This window comes from Syngnathoides biaculeatus, chromosome 23 (genome assembly GCF_019802595.1).
Source record: "Syngnathoides biaculeatus isolate LvHL_M chromosome 23, ASM1980259v1, whole genome shotgun sequence".
Taxonomy (NCBI): domain Eukaryota; kingdom Metazoa; phylum Chordata; class Actinopteri; order Syngnathiformes; family Syngnathidae; genus Syngnathoides; species Syngnathoides biaculeatus.
Window position 1 is genome coordinate 15,585,220 of NC_084662.1, and position 6,260 is coordinate 15,591,479.

The following is a 6,260-nucleotide window of genomic DNA, read 5'->3' on the forward strand; positions in this document are numbered from 1 at the left end:
AACCATGTGCGCACTGTAGGCCGGGAATTACGTTCATACTATATACTGTTCCATCACTGCTGCACCAAACCGGACAGAAACTGTGTGACAGGTTCCACTGAGTGAGATTCTAATTACACGTAGTCAAGAAGTGACCAACGGCGAGCGTACGTCTCGTTTTTTTTTTTGCATACCCCACATCCCCGAGTGAGCTGCTAATCCCGAGGCCCAGCTCGCGCGCAGCTCAGCTGTGACTTTGCCGCGTTTGAAAAGCAAAATCAATCAAGAGTCCACCTGCGCTCTCCTTTCGCCACGTAGCACGGACCCAGAACGCGGGCAGGGCGGAGGATCGGCGAGGCGGAAAGAATACAAAACGAGGGAGTCAAGATAAGTTATGGCTGTTGGCTCGTACGACAAGCGCATTGCTCGGAACAAATGCGGTGGGTCATATTGCTGTCGTGATGGATGTCCGGCTTCTTAACAGCGGGTCCGGTGCAGCCCACCAGCAACAATGTCACACTGTATAGTCTGTAACTGTACATTTATTCTTTGTCCTTGGTGAGGCGGAGGGCTCAGTCTGCAAACACATCGATATCGATCGATGCACGGCAAAAAAAGCAGGAGACACTTTAGGGGCCACAAAATAAATGGGAGGTTTTCTTCTTCTTCTTATACGGGGTTCCATAAATGGCTGCACACCATTTTTTGGGCAAAATACTGCTGTCAGTGGTCCAAGCTATTGTCTCTCCGGTTTAGTCAGCAGGAGATCTGCTACAGGAAAAATGGTTGCATTGGTAACAGTGGAATTGACATTTAGTACCCAGAATTCTCTTGCAAAACAAAGAGTAGAGTCTTTTCTTTCACCAGAAAAAGTTTGTTTCTCCATTGTTCCATTCTTTAGTAAGCAGCAATAGAATATGTGTTTGTTTCCTAAAAAAAAAAAAAATGTGAAAACAAAACATATCCAATGGAACAGTGACTTTGATGCTAATATTTTTGGCCTTCGTGACAGCTAGAAACTCATGGCATTCCGCAAGGCTCCCAGTTGAGTCAACATATTTTTACAATATCACAGTTTTGAAACTCTGATCCTGGAGGCCAGATCTGGCCTGCCACATCGATTTAAATGGTCCACTAAAGCAAATCATGCGTCTGCACTGTATTTCACGTTTCTTACTAATATGTGCACCAAAATTGCAAATTATCTCCAATCTTAACGGTAATCATGGTGAGACGATACAAGGATTTATTTAGTCACCAAATCCCTTTATAAAACAGATTGGATTGAAGCAAACAGAACCTAATGTGGAAGTCAAAATATATAAATAGTTGATAAACAAACATCCATCCATCCATTTCCTGAGTCGCTCATCCTCAAGAGGGTCGTGGGAGTGCTGGAGCTTATCCCAATAAACAAGTAATAATTGATAAATAAAAGTAGCTCAGCCAGCTTTAGACCAATGTGATGGAGTAAAAGTACCGTTACTTCTTATCAAAAGAAGTGTTTTTCTGGTCTCGTCAACTCCTGTGACAGATCCAAAGCAGGTCCCGAGCGCACAGGCGGAACCTCATGCCAGTGTGCTGGATATTAGTCCCCCAGAGTAATATTCTCAATTGACCCCTCCGTACAGGGCACTTAACCACGCCTCCTGAAGTGACGTCACGCCACGTGCGCTCACGTAAGACAAACAGTAAAAATGGCAAATACAATACAATACATTTTGAACTGAGACAGACTCCATGCTTCTCATTTCATTCAAATCAACGATATAGTATAGATTCTCAATACAATACATTCTTAACTGAGAGAGACGCCATGCTTCTGATTTCATTCAATCATTCACACGTAGCAATGTTATGCTAGCGGAGAACGTCTCATTCATTTATACGAGACGTGTATTAAAAATCAAATTGAGGGCATATCTTCGTGCAAACACAGTCTGGTTAAGCTTCTGGCCGCAAGCCAGCAAGAAATCAATACGTTTGTGCAGTCCGATCATCGCTAAATATCGCTCAACACAGATCAAGTGTGTCAATCGTTCACACTTAGCTATGTTATGCAAGCGAAGAACTGCTAATTCATTTATATGAGACATGTATTGAAAATCAAATATAGGTCTTACCTTCGTGCAAACATATGTTTTCCGGTTCATATTAGATGGATTTAGTTGATGATGCGGTCTTCCACAAAGTTTGATCCATCGGAGGCATTTTTCGTACTGGGTCTTCGGTTTTGGAAAGGGTACGAATCGAACTCCACTAACTAGTTTTTCAGGATACCTGTCGTCACTATTACAAAGTCCGTGACTACACCTCTTAACCATATTTTTTGTTAAATAACCCAAATACGCGATAAAACGCTAACTAACCCTATACTGGACCATGCAATGTTGTCTGAGAAAATGGCGCGAGCAAAAACGGGCTTTGGTTTATGCAGATCTCTGGCCTCTGATTGGTCAGTGACGCGGATTGCGGAATATCCACGGAGGGGTCAATTACATCTGTGTGTGGAATGGGTCGAGCTACCAGCGCTGAATAAGTACGAAGAGCCTGTGAAGACCGTGATGGCTTCCCCCCACCAACCCAACTACCTCCCCAGGGAAAAACTCATCGGATCTATACGATTCACGTAGATGACCTATTTTGAGTTCAAAACCACGTATTTCGCCGAAAGGCGACTGATTTGCAAATATGAAAAATTAATTGGGATTTCCTGCTGCAACGCCAGATGGATTGGTCCTCAGTTTATGATGGCCTCGACCTCCAAGGTTTCAAAGTTAAAAATGGCGTCCAATTCATTAATTTAGATAAGAATCTTGGCAGAGGCGGAAAGGTGGTCCAGGTTCTCCCCGTGCCTCTGTGGGTTTTCTCTGGGGGCTCCGGTTTCCTCCCACATCCCAAAAACATGCAACATTAATTGGACACTCTAAATTGTCCCTAGGTGTGATTGTGAGTGTGGCTGTTTGTCTCAATGTGCCCTGCGATTGGGCTGGCAACCATTTCAGGGTGTACCCTGCATCCTGCCCGTTGACAGTTGGGATAGGCTCCAGCACTCCCTGTGACCCTCGTGAGGATAAGCGGCAAAGAAAATGGATACTGGAAGATCAGGAACGCTGAATTACTGCCAGTCATATTGTTGTTTTATAGTCATGGCCGAGAGGTGTTTTCCATCCATTTATACCACTTATCCTCACAAGGTTCGCCTCTAGGGTACACCCTGAACTGGTCGCCAGCCAATTGCAGGGCACATATAAACAAAAGACCATTCACACTCACACCAACGGGCAATTTAGAGTCTCTAACGAATCAACCATGTATGTTTCTGGGATGTGGGAGGAAACCTTGAGTAGAGAAAACTCCACAAAGGAGACACCGGAATTGAACCTTCAGAACTGTGAGTCAGAGGTGCTAACCAGTCGGCTACTGTGCGTTTTTCACATGCTCATTACTGTCATTTTTGGTTTTTTTTTTATGCTGCTGATCTACGTTCAGACTTACGTCCAAAATCGGGTTACGTTTCCGGCGTAGAAACCCAACTACGTGGTAAGCCGAGGAGCCCTTTTTATCAGTGTTTGTACTTCTCTCCCTGTTGCCTCGTTTTCATGTTCCATTAAAGATGAATCCAATGTTCCCATCTCAGCTACATAAATAATGCGTTCCCTCAGACTAGACAATCTGTGCTACGCTGCGAACGCAACGCCGCTGTAGGGAGAAGGCGTTCAAGTGTTTCCGAGCGGAGACATAGGTCTGACATATTCTTTTACGACCTCTGTGAGTACTGTTTTGCAAAGGGAGCAAAGAATCAGGGTAAATGTTCTTTTTGTTTTTTTTTTTTCTTTTAATTTCCTCAGTGATGCGTAGCATCTCTCGCCTTTGGGCACGCGGTACCGCGTCTTATCTCGCCGGGATTTAGCGGCCCGTGCGCGTCGACGGCGTGGGTGAAGTATGGAGTACGAGCACAAAAAGGGTGGGCGAAGGAAAGTGCAAACGAGACAGAAATTATGGAGTCTGTTCTGATAGTACTTGTTTGCAGTATCGGGAAACAAGCCTTGGTGTCATAACCACCATATCAGTGATGTACAATCCAATATGAGAATATGATACACACTATGCTGATACGCATCTAAAAGGGTGTGCGGTGGACAGCGCCATTCACTTTGGGCTTAATCTCCCAAAAGCAGGCCGAGGGTGGGAATTTATCAAGTAGGCCCATCTTGGCAAACCAATATTTCATGCAGATATTGACGACACCTTTAGCAGGCCCGTTAATAAGTACCCCGGTCCTGTAAACCTTGTACACAGCCGCCCTCGCCGTTGACTTTATGCGCGTTTACACGAAACTCAGTTTCCTTTTTAAAAGGACTATCGACGGTACCGCTCAGCCGCGCCGTCTTCCGTCTGCGGATTTAGCTCGGAGCTGACGGGACTTCACGATTGGATTACGTACCCCCCAGAAAAAGGCTTTACCCCAACGACGACCTGGAAGAAATGAAGTGAGCATGACCAGATGAGAGAATGTAAACCATAGCTGTTAAAGGTCTAATCCAGAGGACATGGATTTTATTTGTCTACCATGCAAATGTAGCTAAAATCTCATTTAAAAAATTCCCAACACAACAGAAATGAAATAAATCAGCGTCAAAGTCAGTATCAAGATTTTGTTCGAAATGTCACTCAGATTTGGTAAATTCCGTAAATCTGTGGAACGTGACGTCACGTCACGACATCGTTTAGCCAGAGAGTGAATAAGCTAGCAAAGATGGCGAGGAAGTGGGTTGCATACGGCCGTTCTGCGTCAAAACGGAGTCAGCTTACATGAATGGCCGAAAGACGAACAGATAGGGCAGGTCATGGACCAGGTTTGTGAAGACAAAGCGGGCGCATTGGACTTACAAATCAAAGTGGACTTCAATATGTTCCTAGCATTTCACGGAGGACTCCTTTGAAAACCCGGTGCAGCGTTCACTTGGCTTCGCTAGCAAGTAAGTACGCACGTCTTCAATTGTTTAGTATTGACAAGTATCTACCTCACTTCAAATGTAAGCACAATACCGATACAGATCTATATGTTAGCTAAAATCCATAACCATGTGTTGTTTAGGAGGTGACGAAAATTTGGACACTGTATAAAGTTAGTGTACTGTTGACGCTGAGGTCTTCCCGAAATTCGACTACGGCGGTGTGTGCTCTCAAGTGTAAGGTGCATTATTTCAAATACGGGCTAGGTCTTTAAACTCAGAACAAAACCAAAGGTTTGAATTTGTGTTTTACGTCGACTCAGTCGCTAGTGCAACAACAACAAACGACTCACTGTTGTGTGCAAGTAGCATCAAGACGTTTAAACGTGTTTGAATTAGATTATTTCGTCAACAAGGTGTACGAAGATTTTTTGAGGCACTGACCAGTCTATGTTTTGGGTGCAAAGTTCCACGTCAACTTCGTCAGGTCTCGCCGAATCCCGTCCTTGTGTTGCATTCGTCAACACCGGTTCGAACATTTATGGTTGAATTACACCTGCGTGGGATGTTTTTCAAACACGGGAAGAATAAGAAAATTCCCCCTCTTCAGTTCCCATCTTTTCCACAGAGCATTCCATAAAAAAACTTCTTCATCACTGCTGTCTATCTCCTCTAGATCCCACTCGCAGCGTGTATGATTGTCTATGTAGGAAACCATTTTCTGTACTGGGGTTGTCTTGGCGTGATGTCACACGGAAGCAGCTTCAAAAGGACCTCGGTTTGAAACAGACGTCGGAGGCATTCGGATTACAAAGAAAATGTGCACTTTGGCGCTAATTTATTTAATTTCTGTTGTGTTGAGAATTTTTTAAAACATTTTTAAATGAAAAATTAGCTACGTTTGTGTGATATATACATAAAATATAGGTATGCAGTCGTCTCATCAAAGCCTTGACGGGCTGTTCAGCCCTCCTCCCATCACCCTTCCTAGCTAGTGGGAAATGGGATCGATATGTGCCTGCGCACACACACCTTGATCTGGTTATTAATAAAGCAAGTGATAGAGACGTAAACCAGGGAGAGATTGATTGCAATGAGGAGCAATCGATTACGATGTCAAATTTCCCTCCAACGGAGGTGGAAAGGAAGCCAAGTGATCCGGAAGAACAAAGTAGAGAGACCGAAATTGACGTTGACAGCTCGGCAAAAAAAAAAAAAAGTCTTCGCCCGCGGAATGATGCCTCAAGGAGAAAAGTACATTTGAGATGGTTTTATATCAGTGTATGTGTGGTTTTTTATTTTTATTTTTGGGCCTTAATCTCC